Raw genomic sequence first — 11,930 nt, forward strand, 5'->3', positions numbered from 1 at the left:
TGATTGCAGTTTTTCCCAAACGGAAACTGACACTGGAAAAAGCTTTCCAAATGCACATGCGAAGTACGAGCTGAGTGTAACCGTCTCCCCCATGCAAGCAACGAAGAGGCTAAATGCAAGAACATCCGATGAGTTTGACAGTTATTGGTGGACATTATGGAGTAATTTATGACGCCTATGCAGAGTTCTTTGAATAAAATTTAGCGGCTTTTTCGATAAAATGTTATCGTGAACAATTACACATGCCTACGAATGAATATTCATAAATAGGTCAGCGCTAAAGTCTATTCCGAAAAATGACCACTTGGGTAAATGTAGCTAGTTTAACACCACCATACTAAGTGTATAACAAAAAATCCTTTCTATGTTTAGTGTCATATAATTTTTTTAAATTTTTATGTCTGAAATGGGTAGGATCCGCTCTAAGAAAAAAAAATCCCATAATACATTTACTGGCGAGGTTAACGCCCCATTAGTAAGTAGAATTTCGTTGCTCTTTGGAGATGTGTGCGTCAATGTAACTTCCATGCTATTCAAAAGAAAACAAAACAGTTAACTGACCGTTGAAATATTTTGGCTTTTAAAAAAATCTTTGGTGCCCTTCCTAAAGTGTCACTATGATTAGAATATGGCGAAATAACATATTTCCCCCTGTTCTTAAGACAAATTTGATGTCAACAGACTAAGCATTTCCTGAGAAAATTAATTTGTTAAACACACACTCATCAGAACATGTGAACACACACGTGTGCCAAAAAGAAAGATGTGGATTTTTTTTTCAAGCAATGACTGTGAAAAAAGTGAAATCTTAGGAGAAAAATGGAAAGTGGATGGATTGTCAAAAAGATTCAGTTCAGAAAGCAAACAAATGCTTTTGAGATGGAACAGTGACTATGGTAAAGATTCCAAGAGTGCAACAGTAGATCAATCAGCTGTGAGGATTAAAGAACGGAAACGTTTTTCTGAATCTTTTATTAATTTATTTATTCATTTATACATGTATTTATCTGTTGTGTGTTTGTGTGTGTGTGTTTGTGCTCAACTGTTTGTGTGTGTATGGGCATGATTTTCAGTGTGTGTGTGTGCGTCCATGCTCGTACGCGTGTGTGTGTGTATGTGCGTGCGTGTGTGTGCTAGCGAACGCGTGCGCGAACATTCTTGCATACATGCGTAGCAGTCGTGAAGGAGACTCTTAGTCGATCATCCACACATTCCGTATAAGGTCCTAACTGCACGTTGTAGGAGCTGAACATTATATCATGGAAGTCCGGGACACGAACGGAAATCTCACTGTTCATGTTCCGTGGGTAGTTCACCTGTCCGTCCCATCTGGGGGTCTGTACAAACCCTGCACACAACACACACCAAACATCCACACAGGATACTGTCACTCTGTTACACAGGAATAACCCACGAAGAAAGACTTTATCATCAAACTATACAGTGGGCAAGAATTGCATGCCAATCCGTGATTTGGACACCTGTATGTCGGAGAAAGAGGGAACGGTTAGAGACAAACCGACAGCAAAGAGTGGAGAGAGACGTGAAACATGTCGACAGACCATGGGGTGAAACCAGCAAACTGCAGCCTTGACTGTCTCATGCGTCCAACGACACGGGGGCATCTAAGTCTAGGTATATATGCATAAAAAACCTTCGGGAACGTTCGTTTGAGGTGACAAATAATAGGTATGTGTGTGTGTGTGTGTGTGTGTGTGTGTGTGTGTGTGTGTGTGTGTGAGGAGGCGTGCTTCTCCTTGTTCAGTACTGGCTAGTATGTGCACCCCAGTAAACAGTAATTACAGTGATTTATCAAACAATTGAAAACACAACGAAAAAATATGATTTTGTGTGAGAGAATTTCTGTATATTTAAATCACTTCTGTTGAACCATGTTTCAGTGGCAATACAGTGTTGCAGGTCGAACTACACATTTTTAGTTCAACAGATTCATACAGTTTCGTCACTTGACTAGCTTTGCCGAACACATAATTCTGTTAGTGTCAGTAGGGATATAAAAGGTAGATATGTTGGTATAAGTCAGGGAAATTATGAGTTTTAGAGAGAAAGCAACAACAACAACAAAAAACCACACACACACACACACACACACACACAAAGCTGAGCAGGTTCAAAAGAACCACCCACTATGAGATAATAACATCCAGAATCTGTGTTCAGCGAGTTGCTGCTTCGTATGATATTAACATCTTTTTCTACAAGTGTCACTTATCGAAGGAGCCATGACCGAATCATGTAGGCATGGACTTCTGATCCAGTCTTTACCAGTGATCAGGGTTCGAGGTCCAGTTTAGGGATGGTGTTGTATCCTTGGGATAGACACTTTACTCTTAATTTTCTAACTCCAGCTGGCTGTGAGCTGACCAATTAAGAAAGGTAAAAACGGCAGAGGGAGAAGATTTGTCTCCAACTTCCTTTTCCGAGCCCAGCACACAGTGGAGAAGAATTTACTGCCCTGATGGACTTAAAAGGCTATGGGACTTTCACCTTTTTTTTTTCTTTTTTTTTTTTTTAAGTGGCACTTACCTTTCAGGTCAGTAAGGTAGTGCACCTCCAGCTCACTGCCTGGCGGCACGGCCGTCAGATTAAGGTGCAGAAAGAACAGGCTAAACACCGAGTTCAAGTCAGGGGTGTCCACACTGACCTTGACCGACACCCGGTTGGTCAGGCTGAACTCTCCGGCTATCGTTGTCGACTCACACACATCCACCACGCTGATCAGACTCTGACTCTCTGCCACGTGCAGTTTTCTCTTGCCGTCACACTTGGAGGTGAAGTTGACCACCTGCACCTTGACCACCATGTCTTCAGGAACGATCAGGTCAACATAACAATGACGGCGGATCATCCCCGCTGCAGGAACCAGGTCCCATTTTGAGTCATAGTGTACGATGAGCTCCACGTGCAGAGCCTCGTACTGAACTGTCTCCCCATCGTTGAAACACCGGTGCATGGAGTGGGGTTCCATCACAACATGTGTGCGGAACGTTGTGTTGGGATCAGGACTTGTGGTCAGAAACACCTCCTCTTGTGTTTCTCCTTGGCTCCCTGGAGTCACTGCGTTGTCTCTGTTGTTCGCAGTTTGTTCCAACTGATTGTCAGTTGATGAGCCAGTCTGGAAACGGGGGTCCAAACTTGCTGTGTTCATGTTGTGAAGGAGAATCATGGCTGTCAAGAGGCGGCGGGATACAAGTGAACACAGCATTGTGTATCTCTCAGTCCGGCGTCATGGACAGTGTTCTGACGGAGCCAGGCCTGGAAAGTTGGTGTTAGTGTTCAGTACTGTTTACCAAGGATGAACAGACAACACTGTAGGACAGAGGGGACAAGGTTTGGGTTGTATGAGCGATCTTTGCACTGCAAAGTTTGACGTTAAGATTCTCTATGGAATTAGCATTGAGCTAGGAACGTTCTTAACGCTAAGCAAACTTAGAGCTGCAAAGATCGTTCATGCAACCCAGTGCAGGGGAACAGTTCCAATTCGCCTATTCTTTTCACATATTCCTTGATCATGCCACCACCTAAGTCAATGGCCTCTTGAGAGTTTGACTCTTTGTCATGTTTTGATTACCCGCCACAGCTCCAGTTTCGCCTATTCAGCCTCTCTCTCTGATGGCGAAAGTTCTGGATGACGGAGACGAGTCAGAGGCCTTCTCAGTGACAAACGGCGTCAAACAAGGCTGTGTTATCGCCCCTGACTCTGTTCAGTATGGTATTCTCTGCCATGCTGACAGTTGCCTTCCGTGACTTCCGTGACCGTCAGGTACAGGACTAGTCGACTGACGGCTGATTGTCCAACCTAAGGTGCTAGCAGGCTGTTACAAGGGTGAAGGAGACTATCATCAGAGACTTGTTGTTTGCTGATCGTGCACTAAACGCCAGCACAGAGCAGAAGATACAGTGTGAAAAGGACTGCTTCTTGCAAGCCTGCAACAAATTCGGTCTCACCACCAGCCCCCCAAAGACCGAATTTATATATCTGCTTGCCCAAAGAAAGCCATACCAGGAGACGCGCATCACGTGAAGGGGCAGAACCTCTTGACAGTCGACAACTTCACCTACCAGAGCAGCACGCTCTCTCCTGCAGTGAACATAGACGCTGAGGTCAACAACAGGATCGCCAAAGCCATCGCCGCCTTTGGGAGACTCCATGAAAACGTCTGGGAGCGGAGACGACTCAGCTCTACCACGAAGCTGAAGGTCTACTGTGGTGGTCCTTACCTCCCTCCTTGCGCCAGCGAGACATGGACTGTCTACAGCAGACACGCCAAAAAGCTCAACTGCTTCCACCTGAGTGGTCTCCACAGACTCCCCAATATCAGGTGGCAGGACAAAATCCCCGTCACGGAAGTCCTGGAACGAGCTGGCCTCTGCAGCATCTACACCCTCCTGCAGAAAGCCCAAGCCAGGTGGGCTGGACATGATTATGGTCAGAATGCCTGACAGCCGACTGCCTAAGCAGCTGCTGTACGGAAAAAATATATCAAGGCATGTATTCAGTTGGAGGGCAGAAGAAACTCGAGAAAGACTGCCTCAAAGCGTCCCTCAAAGATCTGGGCGTTGACATCAACACGTGGGAGACGCTTGCTCTGGACTGTCCAGCTTGGCGCAGCAAGATCACCACAGGAGCCCGTGCAGCTGAAGCGAGGTGCATCACCAATGCGAAACGAAAGCGTGCAGTGCGCAAACCCCGAACAGCATTCACTGCCACGACAGCACCCACTCACTTGTATCCCACGTGTGGGCGAGCCTTCAGGGCCCGAACTGGCCTCACCAGTCACCTCCGAACCCACAGCCATGATCTTCCATCTGACTCTTGAAGTCATGGTCATTTTCAAATCCGAAGGACGAACATTGACTACATTCTAGCACTTCATTACTTACTGTACTTCGATGTAACATGACGGTTGTGACGTCCATCTGATCAATAGCGTTCGGCAACAGCCAACGAGCTGGGATATAAAGAGTCAAAGATCACACACACACACACACACGCACACACACAATATGTGCGCGTGTATACACACACACATATTCACTTACATGCAGGGAGAGAGAGAAAGACAGAGAGACAGAGACAGATAGACAGACAAAAATACAGAGACACAGTGGGAGACAGAGAAAAAGAAATTTCATTGCCATTTGCAAACATACCGTTTTGGCAAGGGGATACACATGGGCCAAAATTGGCTGAAACTGAAACTTCTCCAAGAGCTAAACTATAAACCAAGGCACACCAATATTCACACGCACTCACACACAAACACTCACAAGCCCACACAAATACACGTTTCATCAGTCAGTAAAACTAGCTCCTGAAATCTTCGAAAGTGCAGAATAAAACAGGAGAACAAAAATTGCTTCTTCCATGCCAACGCTCATTATTTTCTCAAACATACACACAACAAAGCGTACTGACGAAATTACTACGGTACAACAATAATAAACGCATCTAAACATATGACAGACAATACCAACCCACTAACAAATCACGACACCCGACAAATAAAACACAAGACAAAGTCAATAACTAGCGCCTACCTTGAAAGATGCACGGTCGAAGCCTGACTGGCAGCAGACCCCAGCACCTTGCAGCTGAACACAGGATACAAACCCCTGGCCCTGCTTGCTTTTCAATGAAGGTATGAAGGCTGTCCAAGAAAACATCGACAGAACAGAAATCAATAAACAAAACATCAATAAAATCAATCTAAAAAAAGGAAGATACATAATACAAGACTTCTGTCCATGCCTCAATGCTCAACCACCATGAAGAGGGGAGATGCCAAACTGACGGACTTCGCCAAAGCGGTTGACAAGGTGAACCACTTCCTCCTACTGGACAAGCTCCATCACTATGGCATCAGAAATGCCACCAATGCATGGACTGAGAGCTTCCTCGACGGTAGAACTAGAAGGCAGTCCATGGTCATCGACAGAAAGAGGTCTAGGTACACACAAGCCAGATCAGGGGTACCACAGAGTTCAGTACTAGGCCCGTGCCTGCTCCTGGTCTACATCTGTGACCTAGCATCTCGGATGACATCTCCTGCCCGCCTCTGCAAAAAACACGGTCTTTTAGATACCCTTCACTGCCCTCAGCGACCATGACACCCTGCAAACTGACCTCAAGGGACTCGAGGCCGGGAAAAGTGCAGTGTCCTGATGTGCACCACGAGGAAAAAACATCACCACTCATCAGTACCACATGCATGTCATCTGCTGGAATCTGTGACGTCCGCCAAATACCTTTAAGTCACACTTAAGTCAAATCTTCGCTAGACCAAACATATCGACAGTATAGTGACTAAAACAAACTGGACGCTTGGCTTCCTTCTGAGAAACCTCAGTGAGGAAGGCAACAGTTAAAATCAAGACACTTGGCTACAAGTCCTTTATACGCCCTATCCTCGAGTACGCGAGCACTGCATGGGGCCCCACCACAAAGAAAGAAGTGGAGAAGATAGAAGCAGTCCAACGGAGAGTAGCGCGATTTGTCGTCCATAAATATCAGATGACAACCAACGCAATAGAGCTACTGCAAGCAAACACTGCAGCTGGAAAGCGTGGAACGCCGTAAGGTGAGGGCCAAATTGTCCATGTTTTTTTCTTTCTTCAGATCGGCAGGTGACCTGCAAAAGTAAGGTGTCCACACCTCCACCACCAACAACAACGTGCTAGAGCCAAGAAGAGGAGCCCACACGCAAACCTTCGACATGATCCCCTGTCGGGCGGACATCAGGCTGAACGCCTTCTTCCCACGGACAATACGCGACTGTAATGTCCTGCCCAGGAAACTGTTGATGCCCCAACCATTGACATTCGATCAGAAGGTGTCATTTTGCTGACCCACTGCCCCCTAACAGACCCACCTATCCCATTACCCCCACATTTTATTTTCAATCGGCCGCGGCCACCGCTAATGCTGACAACGGTCAACATTTTGACCCTGAGCATCAAGAAGGAGATGCACGACGAAAAGCGACTAAGATTAGTAGAAACCCATGCACCCCACCTCCAAAAATCAGCGACCATCCTGCCTTTGCCAAACTTAGGAAAAGGAAAGCGCGGACGAAAGAGTTCAACCCTTCCCCCTCCCCCGACCCCCCAAATCAACAACTTTCAGCCATCATCCGTGACAGTTATATGCCAGTTGTGGGCGGCGGGCATTAGATAATGACGTATTCACTAATGACATGACGTAATCGATATGACATGACGTAATAAATAGGAACATCTACATCTTCTTCATCAGAGAAATTAGGAGATGGACGAAACATATTCGAACCGACATCCCAAGCGGAAACCAACAGAGTAAAAAAATTCATATAGCTCAGTTAATTGAAACTTTTCGGGTGATCATCAAGCAACGAACAAAAATAACTTCTTAAAAACAACAACAATAAACAAACAAACAAACAAACAAACAAAAACCCAAACAAACAAACAACAACAACAACAACAAAAACACTGGTTTTCCAATAGAAAAAGTAAATACTGGTATTCTTTTTTAAAAAAATCGCCTGCTTCGGTAATTTTAACGAAAGACAACAGACATATTTCATCATGTTCAGTTGACATTGTTTTGAGATCTCTTCAGTCTTTGGGCAGCTGGTTCACTAAACAGTTTGTATCCTCTGCGAATGTCCGCATATGTTGGACAATCAAAAACAAAATGTGTCGTCTGGATCCGTGACCAAGCAATCGCTGTCGTCAGTAGGGGGCTAAATTAGTAGGTGCTATCCTAACGACGTTAAATCAGAACAGACACTACTGAACACCACATAAGTGACTCGGCAGCACTGCCGGGTCTCCCCTGGTGATTGGCCTCCTGGCGACCGGACATCGATGGTTCCCTGTGGACTGACAACGCCGGGAGCTAGGCGTCAGGGAATAATGCCACTGAAACCGATGCAGACGACGGGGGGCCGGGGGGGTGGGGGGGTGGGGGGGAGGAGGGGGGGGATGTATTGTTATCAAATCTGTTGTCCCTACATACTTCGAACATCGTTTATCGGTGGTTGCTCGTTTATCGTTCGTAGCTCGTTTATCGTTGGTTACTCAAACAAGCTTTTATCATCATTATTATAATGAGCATTTACGCCTAATCTAGAAAATAAACCCTGGACGTTTATAAATAGAATACACACGTAAACATCAAAGAGGAAATATTGAACACAAGATACCAAACATTAGTTAAAAATATTCCCCCCTCACCCCCTACACATATACATCCACAGCACACGCGCACACACACACACACAATTAATTCTTAGCACACAATCATAAATAATACACAATAAAAGATACAACCAACAAATTCTGAAACTATCAAACTCACTCACTCACTAATAGTCATTTTAGTTCACACTGGAAAGGGATGAGCTGTTGAGAATTATTCAGGAGGCGAAAAGGTGGGTCTTCAGCCTGGATTTGAAAGATTGCATCGAAGATGAGTGACGGAGATGCTGAGGAAGTTGATTCCAAAGAAGATTTGGTATTAAAAACTGCGTTGGCCATACGTTTTGGTTCGAGCAGTGTGGATCCTAAGCATGCGGGTGTCAGAAGAGCGGAATTGGCGTGAGGGTACGTAAGGATGAATGAGATCAGAAAGATACTGTGAACCAGTAGCCTCAATGGACTTGAAACCCAGAGATACGACTTTGTAAATAATTCCTTCTTGTACTGGAAGCCAGTGTAAAGCCTGAAGGAGAGGAGAGACGTGATCAAATTTAGAGGAACGAAAGACAAGATGAGCAGCATGGTTCTAAACTTTCTGAAGCCTAGCAATGAGGTAGCTGGGTGAACTGACAAGTATGGAATTACAATAATCCAGGCGGGACAGCACAAAGACACAGAGGAGAGTTTTAGTTGCATCTTCACACACACACACACACACACAAACACACGCAAGGGTTCCAGTTCCGAATCTAAGGTGTATTTATGCCATTTATATGTGTGACAATTATCATATATTTCATAATATACAATACACTCTAAAATAACAAGAACCGGTCACAATGTTTATTTATTATTTCAATCCATACCATGCAGTGTGCCAGTTTTGTCTATAGCGATAGATTCAAAACTTTCTTCATCAGACAGACCCAGTTACATCTCAGTGCATCTCAGTGCCAGCACATGATAACACAGAGACAGAAATATGCCCACATACACGCATTCGCTAACGCACAAACATCGGGGAAATGGTCAAAATACAACATATATAGGCGATTCAGGACACGAATGCATAAACACACTCAGCAAAGAGACCGAGCGTACGCAAGAACACATACACGGGCGCATGAAAATGCACGTCACGTTCACTCGCACGAACAGAGTACACACAAGCACACACACACACGCATGCAGGCACACACACACACACACGATGATGCACTCCGAGGAGTTTCAGCCAGGATCGTAAATCTTACACCAACACATAAATCATTACTCGTGCACGAAAAACATTTCCGCATCTTGAAAACAAATCCCAGTTATTAATACAAATGAATTTATGGGGGGATCGAAAACCGATGTAATTAGATCCTTAAAAAGTTGCCTGCAGTGACTCCATACAGTATTCTTCCTCTCTCTCTCTCTTTGACAAAATTACTTTGACGTACTCAGGCATGTGTGTATGTGTATGTGTCTCTGTATGTGTGTGTGTGTGTGTGTGTGCGTACGCCATACATGTGTGTGTGTGTGTGTGTGTGTGTGTGTGTGCGAGCGCGCGCGAGCAATCATATACGCATATGTGTCCCCGTATACGGGCGCGCGTCAGTTTTGTTCCAGCGTGCACGTGCAAGCACACTGCGTATAACTGAGGGTTACACGCAACATGTAAACCACCCTCATCCGTACCACTTAAAACATGTAGGCTATATGTAGGGTCTTTGCCCGTATCTACCACCTCACTCGTACAGCTGGTGTGTAATAACTCAGCGTCCTCAGGTTTGTTTAGACTGGTATATGTAATTACTGAGTAATCTAACTTGTGCTCAACGTTCATGCCAATACAAAGTACGGTATGGCGATTGCATCTGCTCATGTGTGTGTGTGTGTGTGTGTGTGTGTGTGTGTGTGTGTGTGTGTGTGTGTGTGTGCCAGTGCATGGAAATAACTTAATTTGTTAAGTCTGTAAACCAAATTCAGTGTTGACAAAGTATAAACCAAAGACGCGACATTTGATTTAAGAATGATATGGGTTCACATTAAAATCGGGATAAAAACGCGCTTGTATAACTGGAAAAATAAGTGAAAATACTGTTTTATGATGATCATGAGTAAAAACCAACATACATGAAAGTTACCAAGAAAAAATACTGCTACTTTGTGGAAATCACAGTAAATAACACATGGCCAATATTTTTGTTTTTGTCACGTCTCTCTCTCTCTCTTTCTCTCCCCCCCCCCTCCTCTCTATCTTTTCCTGCCGTGGCAGCAGCCGCAATAGGTTCCCTATGAGTTAGTGATCCGACTTGAGTTAAATTGTGAAGGCGTATTACTATATCATATGGAACTCGTTTACTTTCCTGGGAAACTTTTGCGAACTGGGAAAGTTGTGCTTTAGTGTAAACTTTGCTGCACAGCCCGTACTGGATATCGGAGATATCCTAAAGAGAGAGACAGACAGACCGAGAGAGGGGGCGGGGAGGGAGGGAGAGACAGAGATTTTCATACAAATCTGTTTGTTTCACATTAATGTGTTTGAATGTAACATTTGATTTCCAATGCAACACTGAGTATGCCATATTAAAGAATCTTCACAGAGATCTTCAACTGACAAAATATGTGATAAATGGAACCCATGTTAACAAAGTTGAAAGCAAAATTACTGCCCCCCCCCCCCCCCCTCCCTCCGCTCCTCCCCAAAAAGTATATTAAAAAAAAAATCTTCGTTTAATGTGCCGTGATGAGTTCTCGGTAATTTGTCAAACAGAATTAAAAAAAAAAAAAAAAAAAAAAAAAAGGGGGGGGGGGGGGGGGGGGGGGCGGAAGGTCAGTAACCTTCCAGTCGTAGCGTTTGACGCTTACACTCCCGTTCCCAAACACGGCGAAATTTAATTTATATATATATATATATTTTTTTTTTTTAATAAAGAAGGAGAGACCCAACAACCTGGTATGCATCTTGCAGTTCCATACTTCTGAGCTCTGAGCACCTCAGGTGGTGTCCTGCATAAAATGGATCAGAACAAGCGCTGCTGAACACCACCGAAGTGACTCAGCAGCAGAACAGGACAGGGTCTCCTCTTGTCAGTGGCTTCATGGCGACCGATCAGTGACAGCTCCTGTAGACTGCCGATGTTCGGACTGTGACAGACAGTGCCCGGGTGCGGCAGTATATGGGGGTGGGGGTAGATCTGTCTTACGCAGGACAGCACTTGTTATATAGGCTAATTAAGCCCTGCTGAAGACAATGCTCATGTTGTCGCGGATCTACACAGCATGAGCGTCTGCCCCGAAGCGGTGACCACCATGGCAATTAAGTGACTGAAGGGAAGAACACGATGAATGCAGTTCAGCTTGTATGTCAAATCTGATCTCGATTCATCTGGACAGAGGGGCCGAACCCCATAGAGATTCTGTTCAGGTCAGCAACAAAACAAACAGGAGGAAACTTGGTTGGTTTCAGAAAAGGGAAGCCCACAGGGAAGGGGGTCAGTGGAGAGAGCTTGACAATGGACTCAGATCCTGGGTGTGAAGATGATAGCGGAAGGAGAGGACTGGGCCCTTCCTTCCTGTGCCGAGCGCTGGACACAGTGAATATTCATTTTCACTCTGCCCGTAGGGCCATAAATGGCCATGGGACCTTTAACATTTGTAACCATGAGTGATGTGCAACGCGGAAAAAAAGAAAACAGACGAAAAAGACAAAACAAGACAAAAACAAACAAACACTGTAT

This window comes from Babylonia areolata, chromosome 4 (assembly GCF_041734735.1).
Source record: "Babylonia areolata isolate BAREFJ2019XMU chromosome 4, ASM4173473v1, whole genome shotgun sequence".
In the NCBI taxonomy this organism is placed as follows: Eukaryota; Metazoa; Mollusca; class Gastropoda; order Neogastropoda; family Buccinidae; genus Babylonia; species Babylonia areolata.